This window comes from Eulemur rufifrons, chromosome 9, assembly GCF_041146395.1.
Source record: "Eulemur rufifrons isolate Redbay chromosome 9, OSU_ERuf_1, whole genome shotgun sequence".
Lineage (NCBI taxonomy): Eukaryota > Metazoa > Chordata > Mammalia > Primates > Lemuridae > Eulemur > Eulemur rufifrons.
Genome location: NC_090991.1, coordinates 34,884,169 through 34,905,133, shown reverse-complemented (window position 1 = coordinate 34,905,133; position 20,965 = coordinate 34,884,169). Strand labels below are relative to the sequence as shown.

Genomic DNA, 20,965 nt, shown 5'->3' with positions numbered 1-20,965 from the left:
TTTAAATCTAAAGGATTTTGTAGAAGAGTCTAATTGCAAACTACAAACTACTTTAAGATACTTGGTCTGTAAAAGTCTCTTGTGCATTGCATGGATTATTTAGACAATTAAAAAAAGGAACACTGGGGCAAGTTCATTATTTTAACTTGAGAAGATAGGTCCCAACAATTAAGGGCTCAGACTTTAGAAAGACACATTCATAAAAATCTACATTTGAGTTAGAAGTGTGACATCAATGTAGTTTTCAATGTAATACACTAATGTCTGTACTCATTAAGCTGTAATTTTTACAAATATGTTTCCTAAGAGCTGTGTAAATTATCTTATGTACTGTATATGTTATAAATAACAAAGAAGGAACTACGTGCTTTTGTATTCAATAAACAAATACATTTAATGCTCAGATATCTGTACTAAAGATAGGTCCACAAAGAAGCTAGGGACATTTTTCTGTGTTCTTCAGAACTACATGTGGTGAACAATTATCAGGAATATACACACGTCAGTTTTTGAGTGCAGTATTGCTTCAAAACATTACTAAAAAACTACTCCATAAAGATGATAAAAGGTGGATTAATCACCTAAATGCCTACAAATTGAGATTTAAGGTCAGAGATATTCCCCTCGCTCACCCTGTTGTCTCACATGGGGTTAGCTGGTCACACATCATATCCTGGTGCATATAAGGTATGCACTCTGGTTCAGAGTTAATCTTGGGGATCTGGTTTACAAGGCTTACAACCCAGATTTTAAAACATGATCACGGTAGTGTCAACAATACTAGTCTAAAGATTCTAAGGCTTTCTTTTCATTAAAATAATCCCTTATTTTAGGAATAAGCCAAGTAAAGAGAGAACATAGAGTCAGTTTGAGATCTACTTCAGGGCTCACCTCAATCGGGTGAACAGTGAGCGCTCTGACAATGACATTCACAATAGCATTGCTGCTGGGTATTGCTATAATTTGCTCTCTATGATTGTCCCTTTAAACAAAAAGCTCTGCACTCAGCATGCAAAGAAGTTAGAAGTGGGGGAAGGAGGGGGAACCACACATATAAGAGGAGAGAGAGGAAAAAACTGCAGATCAATCATTTATAATTAACAAAAATCCGATTGGTGCTTTAAATAGAGATCAATGTGTTCCAGGCTGCCTGGATTGTGGGGATGTATTCACCTTCTCGTAACTCTCCAAGCAAGCTGTCACACCTACAGAATCACCATTTGTTTTCTTAACAAAGCTTCAGGGGGCGCCAGGCTCTCATTGAAATTTCATTAATCTAATGGAGTAAAGTCCTATAGAAAAAAATCAAATTCTCGTTGGACGAGATGCTACCTGGGAAAGATAACCTCTGTTTGAACTCTCAGACTCGGATCGCTCTGCTATTAGTCTGAGGAAACAGACAGCAACAACGCTGATTACAGCCACCGGCCTCAACAATTTTTTTTTCTAACTAGCAATTTCGAGTGCAAGTGCCACAGTGTCAGCTAAAGAAACACAACTGCGGGTTTTCTGCAGAGTGAAATGGTTCTGAAATGTCACTGAATAGCTCACAAAGGACGCCAATCTACGACAACAGAGACATAAGCATATAGGAACAAGGGCCCACACATCCTCCTTTCAAAGGTATGTTGTTTACATGCATGTAATTTGTGAAACCCACAGCTATTCAATTCAGGGTTTTCACAGACATCTAAACCAAAATCTATTTAGAAAGCAATAGTGAGATTCTTCCAAAAGTCACAGAATTTGGGGTGTGGGGAGCGTTTGATATGTGATACACAAAAAGAGATGCCCTACATTGTATATGATATACATAGGATAGTCTTCCAGTTTCCAGGATATCAATTATAATTGCTACTTGGTGATGATACTTCAGCATCACTTCCATGTGATTTGATGCACAAGTTTTCAAAAGTGGCCCCAATGTGTACATGTCAATATGCAGTAGCAGCAGGACCTCTTTAGAGGAAAATATGGAATGTTGATTCCTCAAAATTCTTTCCAGGAATGTCCCCATGGCTCATCTGACACTCATATGGTGAGGGTATATGACGGTATGTGTGTGACAAAAAGAGCCAACATGACTAAAGCACATCTATACCAAACTACAATAGCTTTCCATGTTGCTTATTTTTTGCTGACTAAATGTCTATTTTGAAAAATTAAAATGACTCACAGACCAGTGGTTTTAGGCACCCTGTACAAGAGTCAAAAAAAGACAGAAAGAAACAACCTGTAGAAAGCCGTCCACTTGGCTCCTCTGTGATCACTATGTTTTACAAGAAGCAACGGGGCAAAAGGAAGTTGACTTCAGTCAGGCAAGATCACAGTCAAGTTCAGCACTGCTTTTTGATTCCATAGACACCTAAATCTGGAAGTAATTGTGCAAACTTTATTTGTGTTAAAGGAGAAAACTAACATTACTTTAAAGTAAAAACAGAAACTAGTAATTTAGAGGAAAACTACAACTTGTATTTCCTTTCTTTTTTAAACAAGGAGCTAAAAATTATAGCATTTGATACGAAGAAAAAAGCAATACTTTGAAAAAACAAATGGAAGATCATAGCATCCCTAGGTGAACGATTGAAAAAATTGAAAAAAATCTGAGTCCATCTTTAAAGATAATATTTTTCTTTTACAATAAACTTGCTGTTTTTCACCTAGGTCACATAAAGCTTGTAGCAGATCAGGAAATGTCTTTGGTTGCCAGAGCATCTCATAGGAGTGTGAGTCACTTCCCATTATTTATTTTTTTCCATTTCTCTGTTTATGGGTAAATATTTGTCTAATTGGATAGATTTAATATTTTTTCTTCTGGTCCAAAGTTATTCATAAAGATATAGCTTATTTTCATACATAATTCTCTTAATTTCCTGTCTGAGATCCACCTGTAGAATTACACTTCCTGCTCTCCATCTACATCCTGTTTAAAGACGCCACTGAAACTATTATATCTATTTTTAAAATTCTAAGCAATAGGAAAATGGGTAAATAATACATTTATGTGTCTGTATGTATATAGTGTTTCGTTTATGCAAAACAAACTATTATGGAAACATATATGCAAATCTGTACACACACAAACTTAGTTTACTCAAGTTAAGATTATTAAAATTGATCCTGGGAACAAAATAATACACCTTTGTAGGCATTCATCCTTACTATAGAGACAGAGAAAGAAAGATTGTGAGAGGGAGACACACACATTCAGATGAGCCTTCAGGGAATTGTATGAACTTTTGAACCAGAGACGGAGAGCCAGAGCCCAGCCTGTTCCCACTTTAATAAACATTTTTTTTCTTCAATTAATTAAGGTTTGGAAAGAAAAAAAACCACAGAAGAGAAGTAATTTAGCATGCAATGCATACTTTACAGATGGATCCTACCTTCAGATGCTTATTAAATCTATGCATGATTGCGCTGGAGAAAATTAATTGCATTGTTTCTCACTATTCGAAAAGGGGTTGCAAACAGCTTAAAAATAAAAAGGAAAATGAAGCAAGGTTGTTGTTGTTTTAAAAAGCAACTACAGTGTAAAATGAATACTTTCAAAGTCCGAAAACAAGTAGCACACACAACTGGCATGAGAGCACAAAAGATCTCTTTTAAAAATTTTTGATATTTTAAAATACTGTATATGCTGCCACGATGCACATATCTACTTTAAGTTTACAAAATATTCTGGTTGGTCTATCTAAAATTTCCTACTCAGTGGCGTTTGAACTATTCAATTAAGTGGTGAGTTTTTGTTCAAATCCTGCTGAGAGGAAAGATTTACGTGAGCAGCTGGGAGTATACACTGGCACACACTCACTGTATCATGGTTAGCTGGTATTCTCTTCATTCTAGGCTTGGGAAGAAGTGATAACTTCCTAATTTGGGAGGGATAAAAATAGAAAATATTGTTATAAAATATTCAGAATATGGGTAATCATTTGCATTTTATCAGATTTAATTAGAAAATAAAAAAAGGACAGCAGCTTCAGAAACTCAAGCCATTTTTCCTTTTCTGAAGGCCTGCTAGTGGGAGTTGAACTGTAACCTCTCTTAGACTGTCCTGAAAATGACCTTCATCACACTTGAAAGGACTACTCTCTGTCTAAGGAGTTAGAAGAGCCATTAATTCTCCTAACTCACATATTTCCAGATTAAAAAAAAACACCTTGTGTTATTTCATTATAGATGCTGTTTTTGGTATGACCTATCCTGTTGGTGACTGACTAAAATCATTTCGCTTAAGAACTTTTAAACTTACTTGATTCCATGACCCAAATCAATGGTAGTTTTATTTCACTCTTTCTTTTTCCTACTCCAAACATATAAATCAGTCTCTCTAATCCCTGGTTAACATGTGTAATTATTTTAAGGTATTTATCATGATACAAATGTTGCTGAGAGTAACAAACTAAACTATTAATAAGTATATATAAATAAATTAATCTGTCCTATGTACAATAGGTTTTGTAATATATGGGTAAAAATATAGATTTATTAACATTGGGATTTATTTATATAGTGCCTTTCACCAGCATATCTCAAAGAACAATATAAATGACCTCACAAATATTTCTAGATATTACCATCCTTAGTTAGGAAAGGGAAAAAACAAGATCATATGACGAGACAGGTAGTACAAAACTTCTAAAACAAGTATTTAACTTTTATTCTCTTGCTTTACCTTTTAAAATCAGACCTACTATGCTAATAGAATATCAACCAATTAAAAGTAGGGTCTCATCAACAATCAAAAACATATATGGGAAGGTACAGCCCATATCCATATTAAAGAATGCAAACTTTTTTTTTTCATTAAGCAAAAAAAAAAACAAAAAAAAACAAAACAAAAAAAAAAAAAACATATATGATTCAGTTTGGACACTACCCGAAAGAGAAAAATCCATGCTGCCATGAGAAACTCAAGTCAAAACCAAGCTAATGCCTTGTGCTGCTAGAGTTTTGCAAATGTGACATAAAAATGTGTAGTCCCTATTTTATTGGTTATTAAAGAGAACAAACAGGACTATATGAAAGTGGACCTATACAAATTTACTATTAAAAAGGACCATTTGGCCGGGCGCGGTGGCTCACGCCTGTAATCCTAGCACTCTGGGAGGCCGAGGTGGGCGGATTGTTTGAGCTCAGGAGTTCGAGACCAGCCTGAGCAAGAGCGAGACCCCATCTCTACTAAAAATAGAAAGAAATTATATGGACAGCTAAAAATATACATAGAAAAAATTAGCGGGCATGGTGGTGCATGCCTGTAGTCCCAGCTACTCGGGAGGCTGAGACAGGAGGATCGCTCGAGCTCAGGAGTTTGAGGTTGCTGTGAGCTAGGCTGACGCCACGGCACTCACTCTAGCCTGGGCAACAGAGTGAGACTCTGTCTCAAAAAAAAAAAAAAAAAAAAAAAAAAGGACCATTTAAGGTATTAGAACAGGATCAGCTTCAGAAAGTCTGGCAGTCTTACTTAAGTCAAACCACAGTGATAGGTACAAAATGCCTGAATAATATAGATGGGAAAAGGTCCAAGAAGGGAGATTTCTTAGTTTAAGACATCTGAACCTATTTCTCTAACCCAGAAAGATCTCTTCTATTTGCTACACACCAATCTTGAGCAGTCACCGTCACAGGGCTGACTACAGCCAATACCTGCACATCTGACCTGTTTCATTATTCCAGATTCTCCCAAGATGTCCCAATGTTTATCTTTTAACTTTCCCTTGCAGCTGACACAATCCTCCCCACCTTAAATATTTATTGGAAATGACAGTCCTGTATGTCATCCTACCTATTGTTCATCTAAAGTTCTGGGACTTATACTATAAAGAACCTGTCACATAAGGGTATTTTATCATTTTTCCACGTAAGTCAGAATGAGCATCAACAAGCAACTAGTCAGAAGCTGTTGGCAAAGTGGTTTTGGTAGCATGGATAACTCAGGCTCTGCTTGGACCAATTCTGATTGAATATGTGGAAGAGGTTGCCTTGGATTCCTAATCCTAGGAAAATAGGTGATGAAATTCACTCTCAGGAATCCAAGAGTTTAGAATAAGTTTCAAATTTTGAGATACTGTTAAATTAGAATAGTTAAAAGATAACATTTTAAAACTCTTAATTGTTTTAGTCTTTATTTTATATTTCTTGCACATCTTACAATGGGTAGTCCATTATTCTTTTGGAGCCAAGAGCTCCCTAATGACTGAGGAATTAGCTTCAAGACACTATGCTTTGATTTAGCAAATCCCTAGTTCATTTATTTCATGGGATCCTGTTTTCATGAAAGAGTTAAACTCCCTCTATAAGGTAAAGAGCTTAATCACTCTGGGATGAGATATTTTTCCTATTTTCCAATGCAATTACTCTTTGTCTTAAATCTAATTGAATTCCCTTTCCATGTTAGCGGGGGAAGGGAAGTGGGTAGGTGGGATACAGCATATGTTAGAAGACAAATAGTATAAACTGTAGGCCTTTCAATATAGGGGTTTTGTAAAGACAGAAATTGTGATCTGACAAAAATGTTTCATTTTCAGTGGTACTGACAGAGATGGGGGAGATTTTGGCCATTAGGAACCAGATTTTGTGCATGGAGAACATCAGGGACATTGCATAAGGAACATTCATATTTATAATTTATAAAGCACCTTGGGATTCTCTGGATGAAATGCACCATATAAATATGAGCGTTTTCATTTCATGTGGGCGATCACAGATTGTTGCCATTTCAGCCTAAACCATATTTCAGTAGTCAAAGGGATATAAACTCTCATGTAGATTTGGTTTTGCTGCCATTTTCTCTTCCCTGAGTTGTAATATACACAATGGAGCATGCACTTACTGGCTGCCTCCTTTCCCTCTTCTAAAGTTCCTGTCTATTTCATTTGTCTTTGTGGTGTCAGTACACGGTACAGCATTTGCCTTTGTACTCATAAGCTATATTATTGAAGGAAGTAAACATTTATCTTGGATCTATCTGGTATAGTGTTTTCCACCCTCAGTATTTCTGGTGTCTAAGGGAGGAAAACCTCCAGATATCATGGAAGGGGGAAATGGCGGAGGCTGACACTCTGTGGCACATTAAGACACACTGTAGAACACGAGATGGCTATTATCTCAAGGTTCTTTGAAAGTTCTTTAGGATATGACCAATATATATGTATAATTTGAAAGTCGACCATACAACCACATTTTTGGATATCAATTTTACAAACACTTATTGAATGTCCAATATGTGCTAAACCATGTGGGGGATATAAAAATAATTAAGACATAACTCTTGACCTCTGGGAGTCCACAATCCTTTGGGGAAGCCAATGTATGTAATATAATGCAACACAAATGGTGGTAACAGCTATGATAGAAGTTTGATTAAGTAAAATGCAAGACAGGGAGGGGTTGAGTCCAACTTGGGGTAACTAGGAAGCCATGTAGAGAGGATGGAGTTTGAGCAGGGCCTTGAAGGATAAGTGGGTGGATAAGGAGGATGAGAAAGGCACTCTAGGTGGAAGGCACAGGGCTGGGTTTAGGGACTGATGCATAATCCCATGAGGCTGGCGTTCAGGGCATGGATTCCAAATGTAGATGGGAAGATGAAAGGTAGGCTCAGAAATATAACTCATATTTCAGATCACGGTTTCAAATCCTTTTCAAAATAAGTAGACATCTCTATGGTTCTCCTGGAGAGAGTTGGAACCCATTATATTAAGTGATGTATCCCAAGAATGGAAAAACAAGCATCACATGTACTCACCAGAAAATTGGTTTCCCTGATCATCACCTAAATTCACATCTGGGAATGATACCAATCGGATATCAGACTGAGGTGGGGGTGGGGGGAGGGGATGGGTGTATGCTTACATGATGAGTGCATTGCGCACCGTTTGGGGAATGGTCACGCTTGAAGGTGCTGACTCGGGGAGCGGGGGGGGGGGTGGGTGTGTGTGCGAGGAGGGGATGGGTATATACCTACATGACGAGTGCAATGCGCACTGTCTGGGGAACGGACACGCCTGGAGCTTTGACTTGGGGGGACAGGCGGTACATGGGCAACGTATGTAACCTGAAATTCTGTATCCCCCATAATAAGATGCAATAAAAAAAAATAAGTAGAGATCATGAAATTGCAGTATAATGAAACAACAGTTGTTAACTATGAGTGTTCCTAGCCTATTGTCTCCTCTGTGTGCTCAAGAGTTTTTGGCTTCACTGGGTCAGTTCCTTCTCAGGCTTGCTATCATCTAAGAGGACTCTGCCATCCTCAGACAAGCGTCTTGGCCTTTTGTGATACAGTATGGGGAGAATGAGCAGAATAAGATACTCGGGTAGATTAGAGGACAGAAAGCAAAGAAGCACTCTCCATCCCGTATCTTTAAGGATTAAGAGAGAGAGGACAGAATGGTATGCATGTGTGAAAGAGTTCTGGGCAGGAGGGCAAGAGGTTCCAGGGAGCTGTGGGGATTTGGAAAACAGCAGGGGAGAGTTGCCTTGTAAAATGTGCTTCAGATATTTTTGAGGACAGAAATGCCTACTCTTCTGTGCTTCTGTGAATGGGTCCTGGTGTCACCAAGGATTGGTAAGCAGGATTTAGGACAGCTCAGCCTGAGATTGTACGTGATTTTCCATGGACTGGAGGTCATATCTCATATTACAGTAAGAGAGAGTGATGAGGGTTGAACCTAAAAATGAAATGGATCAGAATCTTTTACCATTTTGCCCCTCCACGGATTCTCCACTTAATGCTTAATGGTTTTTGAATAGATTGAGATGGTTCTCACTGTATACTAATTACTGCTTATCACATTTCTTTAAGGGTGGCCCTAAATTTCCACTCTCCATTCTCCCTGAGCCCTGGGCCAGTTCCTACTCCATGACTTTTACTCTCAGCAAATGATCCTCCCCTCCTTTCAAGTAAAAATATCTCTATCTTTATTCTCTTCTACCCTTTAACATCTTTCTCTAAGGAGTGAGTGCCTTGTCTGTTAGCCAGGATGGATCCTTGAATAATATTAACTAACCCATTTCTACCTTTTCCAGAACCAGATTATATCTATTATCTTCGTTTTTAGACTGGTTCTTTCTCCTCTGCTGGAAAATCAGGTCATATCTACCCTCTCCTAAAACAAAAACAAAACAACCAAAAAAGTTCCTCTTCCCTTCTACCACTTATCCCCCCATTTTTCACCAACCAATTCTTTTTAGGTAGCACATACCCACAGCCTCTAGTTTCTCACTACTCACTCACTCCAGAATCCCTAAAATTAGGCTTTGCTTTTACTAGGCTGCTGAAACTGCTCCTCAAGAGATTAGTGAAGACCTTATTCCCACCATCCCTCCATGCCAGCCCCATATCTGATAACTCATAAACATGGAGGGGGAAATGCCAATTACTCATCTTTATACTCCCTCAAGACTGAGTATTATTCCGTGCACATGGTAGAGATGCCATGCGTATCTGAATTGAATCTAGATTTCTTCAATCTTCCTTATGGTCCCCATGACTCTTGATTTTTTAAAATTTTAATAGATTTAGGGGGTACAAGTTGAATTTGACTCCTGATCTTCTTCCACCACGTTAGGAACCTTGCAGTTGTCTCAGATGCTACAGCCAGCATCAGGGCAGGTAGCTTTTTCTAATGGGTTTACAGAATAAGGAAACATCTTATCCTCAGTTGTAGAAAACAAAGTTATTTAGAAATTCTCATCTACCAGAAAAGTATGGTGAAGACTTTGTTATTTTGATTTTGTGTTAAAATTATGGGAAACCAACAGTAAATATCCAACATGAAATGCCTTTCATAATGATCAATGGGAGTGATCAACAACTCAAAAATGAACAATCTGAAACACACTGACTTGCTAAACTTATCAAGTGAGCCTCCTGCTGACCCAAACATAAACCTTATTATAATATCTTGTACTATTTGATAAGCTATACTTCTTGAGCATTTTCTCAGAAAGTTCTACAGGTGGCTGAAATATGATACATACTAAACAATACCCAGGAATTGAGCCAGTTACTACTAATATGCTGATATGACATCTTTAATAAATATGCTTCTTTTCTGCAGAGGGTAGAAGAACACATATCCTTACTTTAGATCCACTTAAGGATAATCAATGGGCTACAGTGTTTGTACTTCTGTGTTGCGCTTGGGTATCCTATATTGCTGTGGAATTTCCCTAACAGGAAGTGGGGGTTCCTTCTCCCATCTCTCACAACCCCCTCCATTTCCCTGAAAACTTTCTAGGAGCAGTGAGGATCAAGTGCACCCAACTTCTTTCAAACATGTGTATACTGAAGTTACTCTGCCAATTCTCTACCCTACGTTGCTGCTCACCTTATTGCAAGCAACATGAAATGCCCAAGGAAGTCAGCAATATTAGCTTGTTAAAGTTGTTTACTTGCAGCATTCCTTTACAATGGGTCTAACCACCAAAAACTCAAAGAACCTGTGAGTTTCTGTGGTACCTTCTAATGCTTAGTTAAAATCCATCCTCTTTCTTACTATTTGGTTCAACAGTTCAGGTCAATGAACACTCTAGGAGCACTTATCTGGTGACAGGCATTGTGTTAGGCCTTCAGGGAGCCAGAATCCAGTGAGGAATAGAGATTTGCAAACACAGAATTTCAATATAAGGTTGGCAGTGATTTGAAAAAGTCAAATAACAGAGAATAAAAAAGTGAACTATGTTTTGGGCAATTTTATAAACTCTATCTTAAGATATAGAATTAATGGGGAGGCATGGGCAATGTATATAGCCTGATCTTTTGTACCCCCATAATGAGCTGAAAAACAAACAAACAAACAAACAAGATATAGAATTATCCAAATTTAAAACTTATTTTAAGTTTTTAAAGATCACTTAACTGCTAAAATAAATACATAAACAAATACAAAGTAAAGGAAAAACACAAAAACATATTGACTAGCTTAGTCACTCAACAGATTGTTCTCAAAATAAAGGTCTTTAAAGGCAGCAAACTGCCTTTAAAGGCAAAGAAATAGTCCACAGTCTCACTTCACAAGCAACTTTAAATTTGCCTTTTGGGCTGGTCGTGGTGGCTCACACCTGTAATCTCAACACTTTGAGAGGTCAAGGTGGAAGGATTGCTTGAGGCCAGGAGTTTGAGATCAGCCTGGGCAACATAGTAAGACCCCTGTCTCCACAAAAAATTAGCCAGGCATGGGGACACATGCCTATAATCCTAGCTACTTGGGAAGATGAGCCAGGAGGATCACTTGAGCATGGGAGTTGGAGGTTGGAATGGGCTGTGATCATGCCATTGTACTCCAGCCTGGGTGACAGAGTGACACCCTGTCTCAAAAAATAATAATGAAAAAAATTGCCTTTTGGTTATGCTAAGAAGTTACCAGGTGATGGGCAGTCCAGGGCCACTGTCCTGTGATACTGTCGTAGGGAAGGGAGTCTCTTTTGTTACAGTATTGTTTTCTCTGTTTCTCTTTTTAAGGCTCTCTTTCCCTAGATATTCTTGTTCAAATCTTGTCTTGAGCCCTTCAAATAACATGTCAATAGTTTTTTACCTTAATGCCTATTTAATTTGTCAAATAATACTCTGAAGTCTTAGAAATATAAATAGACGGGCACTTTACTCTCAAAGAGCACTTTATTCATCTGGTATCACTACAGCTATATGATCAAAGTTGTTGAGTCTGTACTCTAAGACCATATTGAACACAAAGAAGGCAGACTTTTAAGTTACTGCCTTTCTTCATGCTCCTCCAATTTTGTGGCTGTAGTATCATCTTATGTCAAAAAAAAAAAAAACCCACATGTGCTAATATTAGTTTTATGATAAAATATCTGTAAAAGACACAGGCTTGAGGGAAAATCTTCAAAAATTTGACTCCAATGGCCATTTCTGAGAATGAAATATAGTCCTCTGAATTTATCATACCTAGGCCATATAACAGTTTGTTAGATAATAAGGGGATATTTTCTTGCTATCCATGAAATAAATTGTCAATGTTTGGGAAGCCATAAGGCATACAGTTCAGTGTACTATTCAGGAGTTTAAATGCTAAGGTTATAACTGGGGATAATATGTAGGAGCATCATGATATGTGAGAGATTTTATATTTTGTTTTTATCACATCACCTTAACAGACACTAAGGAAATAGAAGTAAACCCTGGAATGGCTGTGAGTTTTACAGCTAAAAGAAAAAATAAAAGAGTTTTAAATTCACAATCAGGTATATTACTTGATTTTAAAGGAAGAGATGATTTGCTACTTCTATCATAATACCAAAGTATTATACCACTAAAGCAGTTATAAGTTAAGCATATGGGCCCCTGTTAAAAAAAAAAAAAAAAAAAAGCTCTTATTTTAGGTAATAATAGTGTTTATAGAAATTTTTGTATATGCATTTTTGGAAAAAATCAAACTTTTAGATACAGACAAGGAGAAGAGTTCTCTACCCTTTCTAATTCATGGTTCTATCACATAAGAGGAATAAAGACATTTTGGAAAGGATTCCTTTGAAAGTCACAACAATAGCTGGAAGAATAGAAAACAATCTAGGTGAGTAAAGAATAAAGGCCTGGGAGAAGGATGGGAAGTTCTTATCTTCAGCTGCAGAAGGTGAGGTAGACGTTGTAGAAGGCAGTGTGGAATTGTGTAGAAGACAGAGACAAGCTCATCTCCATTTCTAAAAATGGAGCAAATGGGCTGCCACTGTATCACCAGGGACTCAGACTAGATATTAGGACTATAACCTGACAAGAATAGCCATTAACATAAAATGGCTTGTTAAAGGAGATAAAATATCTTTCTTAAAATATCAATTAAACAAAGCTAATTCTTCATCCTTCTGAGATATTTTAGATAGTCTTTTCCAAAGACAAGAGATGGGCAGTCTTGTTTTGCAAGGTAGGTTTCAATCCTTCAATTACATACTACTGAATCCAAGTTACCCTACCTTTGGAGATAGAAAGTCATTGAATTAAAAACTTTTTAACAGTAGTAGTTTTAGAGACAATCTAGTTCAACTCCTCATTCTGTACACTGAGAGGCAATACTGTGGTGCAGAGGTTGGCAAACCATGATTCTTGGGTGAAATCTGACCCATCCCATTTTTTGTAGGTCTTGTAAGCTTAGAATGGTTTTTATATTTTGAAATGGTTTGGGAAAAAAATAAAAGTAATATTTTATGACGTGGAAATTACATGGAATTCAACTTTCAGTGTCTATAATAAAAGTTTTAATGGAACACAGCCTCAATCATTCATCTACATATTGTTTATGGCTACTTTTGCACTACAGTGGCATAGTTGCACAGTTGTCACTCTTGAAACTGCACGGACGAAGCCTCAAATACTATCTGGTGCTTTACTGAAGACGTTTTCTGACCTTTGGAATAGAGGATGAAGCACATAAAGTCTAAAGCTAGGCCGGGCGCGGTGGCTCACGCCTGTAATCCTAGCACTCTGGGAGGCCGAGGTGGGCGGATCGTTTGAGCTCAGGAGTTCGAGACCAGCCTGAGCAAGAGCGAGACCCCACCTCTACTAAAAATAGAAAGAAATTATATGGACAGCTAAAAATATATATATATATAAAAAAAAAAAAATTAGCCGGGCATGGTGGCGCATGCCTGTAGTCCCAGCTACTCGGGAGGCTGAGACAGGAGGATCGCTTGAGCTCAGGAGTTTGAGGTTGCTGTGAGCTAGGCTGACACCACGGCACTCACTCTAGCCTGGGCAACAGAGTGAGACTCTGTCTCAAAAAAAAAAAAATAAAAATAAAGTCTAAAGCTAGACTACCTGGGTGTGATCCTAGAAAAATAATGCCTCAAGTTTTCTGATCTGTAAACCGAGGATAATTATGGTATTATCTGATAAGGTGTTGTGAGAACTAAATGAAAGTGTTTTGAACACTAGTGCCTGGTATAAAGTAAGGATTCAGTAAATGTTAGATATTTTTATTATTGGACATGAAGAAACTCTGGCCTAAAGAGATAAAGTGACATCACAAGGTATAGAATTTGCCAGAGGCAGACTGGGAGAATTTCCTGATTCTTCTTGCCTGTGCTATGTTGTCTTTTTTAATTTTCAATATTGCCTGACAAAAGCAAACATTCTTGTGGTGGTTTTGTTGCTGTTTTTAAACAACCTCATGGCTACTCTAAATGAGAACTTCAGTTTTATCAGACTCCTCTCCTATCAATCCTGTTACCTAGAGTTGCCCAAAAGCAATTGTGGAACATTTGAGATCTTCAGGTTTCTACCTAAAACTTCTAGGAATTACGATTTTCTTTATTCTTCCTTGAAAAAGAGCAATAGAAGTCCCTACAACCCAAATCTGACAAGTCTGTTTAAAAAAATTTTACTGCAAATACTTCAGAGAAAAATAACTGAGGCATGCATGTAGACCCAAGGATCTGAAAAGAAACCCTGAGCTTTCAAGGATATTTGTTATTCCCAGTATAGTATAGCCCATTTTGTCTGGTCACTTTTTTTTTTTTTAACTTATCAACCCTTGCACCAACACCATCCCAAGTTTTGTTTATTCTATCAAACCTCTTACACATAGAATGTCTGCTTACTGGTCCTGGACAATCACCTTTTGCAAAGCTTTGTTTATAAGAGGTCTTTCTTCATTAAATCCACTCCCAACTGGTCACTCCATTATGCCATGTTTCCTTGTCAGTTGGTATACAATTTTAAACAATTATACATTTGTCATTGCTGTCTAATTGTTCCCTAGTTTTTCTCTTTCTAAGTAATATGTTCTACTTTACAACAAAACTGTAATTCCTTAAAACAAGGCATACACTTTTTGGGGCATATCATCCCACAGTACTTAGTTGAAATTATTTACATAGTAGGCATTCAACAAATGCTTCTTGTATTAATAAATGAGTAGCCACAAATACATCCCATGAATAGAATTTTAACTTTAGAATGAATAAATAAAGTTTTTGAACTACTAGCAAGATTGTGGAAAATGATAATTTGTATCATGGATTTAAAGATCAATCATCTGAATTAAAACAAATAAGAAGTAAAAAAGTACCTTAATTACAATGGAGACTACAACCTACAATTCAGAAATTAACTCTAGATCCCTACTGCTTACTGTTTTCAGATACACTAGCTCCATGACACTGGAAAATGTTAAATCTGCTGTAGATACTGTGGGCAGTGGTAGAACCTTACCTATGTATTATTTTTAAAATGTACTTTTTAAAGGATTATGTTGAATTCCTACCCTAGTATAATTTTTATCTGCACGTATTACATACCTATAGCAACATTACTTAATGTATGAGTATGTGAAATATATTTTATTATAATAGTAGACAGGCAAACTGAATGTGTCCCAGGAAGGGGTCTTTTCCATTAACTTTTATAAAGGCTTTCATTTCAAACTTTCATTAACATCTGACAAGCAAGCTGAAAAAGCTTTGCTTAGAGCTTAGGTTAGGGGCAAAATGCATTTTGGCAAAACTATTCCAAGATTACACTGACTGACTGTGCTAGAATATACTAATTTGTTTTGTTTTGTTTTGTTTTGTTTGGAGTGTGGAGAAAAGAGAGAGAAAGGGAGAGAGGAGTCATGGACCCTACTTATGGTTGCCATGGATGCAAGGTCAGCCTTCCACACTTGGATCTACCAGCAGAGTTCAGACAGGTCAACGTGTGACCGGCTCAGGCCCTGGGGTTAAAAGTTCAAGCAGCGATGGAAAAACCAATATGTCCACGCAGAGTATGCTGTACAATTTATTTCAATTTACATCAAGCCATGCATATAAAATTTAGATAAATTCCATTCAAATCTGATGTTGCCTGACACACAATGTATGCAAACAGATGTCTGTGGGGCTTTTTCTGTGCTTTAGAAAACAACATTAAATTTAAAAATATGTCTCTGGGATTTCTTTATTGAATTACAAAATGAACATAATTTTAACTTAAATGTTTTCATTCTTTCTTCCAATTTTTTTTGTGGGGGTCTTAATAATTTCTCAGTTCTCAATCTACTCTATGTCATATTAAAGAAGATAATGTATATTTACAACTACGGCTTCAGTGTTATTGTAGTTATAGATTCTATTTATATCCCTTACCACTTTCCACAAATATTTAGTGATTGATATTTCTGATTTATCTCTGACCTCTATCCCCATCTCCTTTCCTTCCTACTCAGAAGGCAGCAACAGTCCTGGAGGCTGCTAGGTCGTCTTCTAGCCACAAGGTGGCTCCCCCCACCCCTTCTCTCGAGCTAATGGGGCGTACACCTTTGCTGAGTGCTTCGGACAGACTAGGATTCAGAGCTAATTATGATATATAAATGCCGTTATTTTCATTGTGAACTGAGGGGATCACAACCTAGACCTTGGTATACTAAGATACGATGCAAAACTGGTCTTTAAAAAAAGAGGAGAAAGAAAAGGACCTGTGTGTTCTGCCCAATTTCTCTTCACCCATACTTCCAAAGGTACAACTGAGCTAACGTTAGAGCAAAATAAGAAAAATCGTAAAGCACTCCAGAGGAACCTACTTTTGTTGCCAAAGAAAAGAGTCATAGCCTAGGCAAGGTCAAATTTTGAGAAAAGTACTCAACTTATTCTCGCTCAGACTGGACCCCGCATTTTGATTGTGTACCTTCCCCACATGGGAAACTTCATTAGGACTTTGCAGAACTTTCTTAGAAGTCCCTCACCATGTTATAGATGAAGACAAGTGGTCTTTACTAATGCAAAGCTTTACAAGGAGCAGAAATATTACATATTTCCTTCCTGTTGCTTAGCAAACAGGTTGCATATTTCTTAAATGTGATTTTTATAGAATACATCATCATTTTCTACAGATGAAATAGGCATAGAGAGACACATCATTCATCTGATTACATGGAGGTTTTCTCCAAAAGTCTGAGTCCTAATTTCTCACATTTCCATTTTCTGTTCCAGGGAGAAGCTATTTGGGCAAGTTTCATTTTTCTCATCTGTAAAATGGAGATAAAAATAGGACCTATTCCTCATGGGATTTTTGTCAGGATTAAATGAGTTAATATATGTAAAGCACTTATAAGAGTCCTTTGTACATAATAAGAGCCATATAGATGTTTGCTATTTATTTATTTGAGCTAAGTACCTCCTTGTTTACGCGTACTTTGCGACACAATTATTTGAGAAACACGACTCATGAATTTTGTGAAGACATTAAGAATATCACTTTCCAGATATCTGAGAGCTCTGATGAGTGGTAACTGATGGTGTCTGGGCTTTTTCTCCCTCAAAAACTAAAAAATATAAACATTTATTCCCAATTCATGGTATTACTTTCAATATTGACATTAAAATAAGTAACTGCTGATTTCCAGATCTCAAGCTTGTTTTAGACAATACTTTAGAAAATGCATCATTTTACTAAAGCAAACAACCATAAGTAGTGGTTCTAGTAAGTTGGTTACAATAGCCATATGTCAATATTTTCATTTTCTTTTTTTTTACTATATTTAAAAGAGTCTTCAGGATCTTACTCATGACAGAATATAACTTTTTAAAGCCTCTTGTTAAACTTAGAACATATGAGTTTCCTACTTCTAATGTAAATAAACATTTTGAGTTCCCTGGTAAGCCTGCCTTGACAATTCTCAAGTAAATTTTCTAAGGGTATAAATGATATCCTCAACTTAAGGTGGCCTATAATTCAACCATGAGCAAAGATTTATGTGGACACAGAATCTTGTGTCCACATAAATCCTTATTTGTATAACGAAGGATCTCTGTACATCAATATGAATACATACGTGTGTTGATATGCATATATACATATATGTCCACATATATTCTCTCTTAAAACCTTCCATCTATTTGGAAATACATATTCAGAGATCAGGCAGGATAATCAAATCAATTTTCAATAGCCAAGGAGAAGAGTATGCCATTTTTTTAATACCTGCTATACTGTCATGCAACTCTTTATTCTTTATTATCTCTGTCAGCTACTACTAGGTGCCTAGTAGACAAATGCTGGCCCTAGTCCTGACCATTTATTTCTATTTGGAATTATTTCAAGCTTAACTCTCTAGAACTGCTTGAAAATGATGCCCTGATACGTTGGCCTTGCACCTTGGAGTGAGTCTTGGAATAAGGGGAGGTGGAAAGGAATCCTTAGGCAGAGACAATTTGGCGCCTTTTTTGAGGGAAGCCCATCTTGATTTTGCCTGCACGCGCACAAACACAACTTTGAAACACCCTCTTTCCATTCTGAGAAATATGTATATGTTACCAGAAGCGGTGCCTTTTGTTGCCAGAAGCAGTTTTTGCTGCGTGCATCAACTTTCACTATATTCTTGGCAACTCTTTCTTTTATGCCAGTCCCAGACATCAGCTAACAGAACCCCTTAACGAACAGATGTACTGAAGAAATGTATCAATTCATTATTTGTTACAGTTTGGGGTGTCTGTCCTATGGGTTTTCTAGCCAAAGGCTTATATGTTTCCCAAGAGAAATTTACTTTCATGAGAGAAGAAAATTGAGGCAAATCACTGCTGTTAGACCCTGAAGTCAGAGACACTGGTTTGTTGTCCTTCTGTACATGTGAAGAAAAAGCCCACAGTTAAAGAAACAGTCGTGGTTCCAATCCATCTCTCATTCTTTCCCAATGTGAAAATTTACAAATGAAATCAAATTTTTCTCTGTCAATAGAATGTGTATGATTACAGCTGTTCGTATTTTCACTTTAATGAAGGGCTGCACATTTAATTGTAAGATTTATTAGAGACTGTACTTTGCTGTGTACATGCAAAACAGTTAATCAACATCCAAAATGCTGGTTGTTTATTCTGACATTAATGATCATATTTCTTAATTTGAAACAAAAAGCATTTGGGGAAAACGTATTTTGTTTCCTCCAAATAAGAAATTAATAATTTCAATGTAAGAAATAAAAAGGGCTAGAGAAAAAAATATTGATTTATGTATGTAAGGCAGGGGAAAAAATAAAGATGCTTTAAAAAAAAAAAGTCCATAATCCCCCATTCTGCTGGAAACAAGAGAGTTGATTGCCAGCTTTGTTTGATTTCACAGAGATCTCATACGAGGCTGGGGTTCATAAACAGGTGAAATGATGGAGTTTATTGCAACGCACATCAACACTGAAACTAAATAACTGTGTTGCCATCTCAGTCCCGCTGAAAGACGGATGGTAAACTTGACCTGCCGCTGGTACTATCCGATTGCCATTTTTTATTCCCCCTTCGCCGCCCCCCCAGGCTGAGCCACGTTGAGTAAATGCATGTGCACGGTCAGGTCAGACCCCGGGATCGGGTGAAACTCCGTTCACATTTGCATACAGGCGGAGTCTCACAATGAAAGCCCATCTGTTCCCGTCTCGGAGTACAAATCGAGTGTCACCCAACTCACTGCAAACGACAGCAGCATGGCCATTAGATGGAGGAACACTCAGCTCAGGTTACGGATATGGAACTGCTGATTTGGGTTTAAATACCTGATAACTGAAGACTTTTCATTATATGTGAACAAAGAATGAACTTTGAACTGCTCAGGAGAGACCCTCTCCCCACATTGGGCATCCCCAGTTCTATCCATTACTAATACTTAACTGCTATATTTTCCATTGACTCTATTTTTGTATAAAAATTAGCTAGGCTGAATGTCACAATGTCCTAAATAATTGCCTGGTTTCTTTTTTTTTTTTTTTTCTCGGAAGGGGAAGGGTAAGAGGTGGAGCAGCAAGGGATGTTGTAAATAGAAAATGAACTCTGAACTCCATATGCCCTCAAAGGTCATTAATATCGTGGCAGTGTTGTTCCTTGAACTTCTAAATTTTACCAGGGTGGAAATTTTAGTTGCTAGAGTTTAACCAAAGTGTGAACTGCCCCCGCCCTTTCTCTCTCCCTCCCAAACCCATTCAGTTAAGTGAGGCACCTGCCTCCTAGGATCTTCACTCACAGGCCTGTTTATTCCAAAATAGTTTATCAATCACGATCTGTGTCAGAGATTATTTTTCTGTTAAAATTCGGCAAATACTTTAGAATTTACAGGCAGAAATCACATACATTCTGACACAAAAAGATAGAGCTGTTCAAGAAGAAACCCCAGGATAATAAGCCCATCCAAGCACGGCCATGATAAATACAAAGAAAATTATGAGCAAAAATATGGGTAGGCTTTCATCAAATGCCTTATTCTCCTGTTTTATAGCAAGAGTCTATTTCTATGAAAATCTTTCCGAGGAAGACACAAGCATCTGGCTGTGTTTGGTTTCTTGTGCTTATATTTGAAATATTTCTATATTCTGTTACATGAATCACATTTAACATTAAAATACTATTTCAGTCATTAGTCCGGTTTGGTTGGGCCCCAGTGCATGCATGGTAGTAGTATGTCCTCACATGCAAGCTATAGAGTAGAGAAAAGAGATTGGCCAGTTTTTCTTTTACTACTTATGCTTCTTGATTTCTAATCAGGAATAATGTCACTGTATGAATTGCAAATGTAGTACTTGATTGGGTGAAAAAATATTTTTAAAATATCTGCAAGAACTTTCTGATTTGTTTTAAGCAATTATGTGATTTTTTTTCTTGCATATACTTCTTTGTCTTAAAACACTACAACAATCTTATAGAACATAATACGTTGGGATGACACATGGAATCTAGAATGCTTAAAGGCCATTGGGCCTTAAAGGCTGTGTCTCCTCAGCCAAGCTTTACCACTATGTGAAACTACGTTTTTATTGTTCGTCCTTTAAAAATAATACCAGGATAAAGAAAAGATTGAGGGCTTTTTCTTTTTTCATTCCATGCAAGAAGAGCTTACGGTCAACCTTAATGGAGGTTCTACATGCATTAAAAGAGAGAATAGACCCTTTGTTTCAGAAGAATGACCAAGACAGGGGTGAATTTTGGTTCCACTTTGTCAAGTTTAAGGGGAAATTGAATTCAGGAAAGGAGAGAGAGAGAGACAGAGAAGATCCCC

General features: G+C 37.2%; 1 protein-coding gene and 1 long non-coding RNA gene across 2 annotated transcripts in view; one reads left to right on the top strand and one right to left on the bottom strand.

Moving 5' to 3' along the window:
* Nucleotides 1–20,965, bottom strand: part of SKAP1 (src kinase associated phosphoprotein 1) — a 264,643-nt gene that overhangs the window by 142,250 nt on the left and 101,428 nt on the right. The window lies entirely within an intron of this gene.
* LOC138391824 (uncharacterized) lies at nt 1,455–16,034 on the top strand. The gene is made up of 3 exons (XR_011234863.1): nt 1,455–1,623; nt 2,665–2,724; nt 15,538–16,034. It is a non-coding gene; the product is annotated as an uncharacterized lncRNA (long non-coding RNA).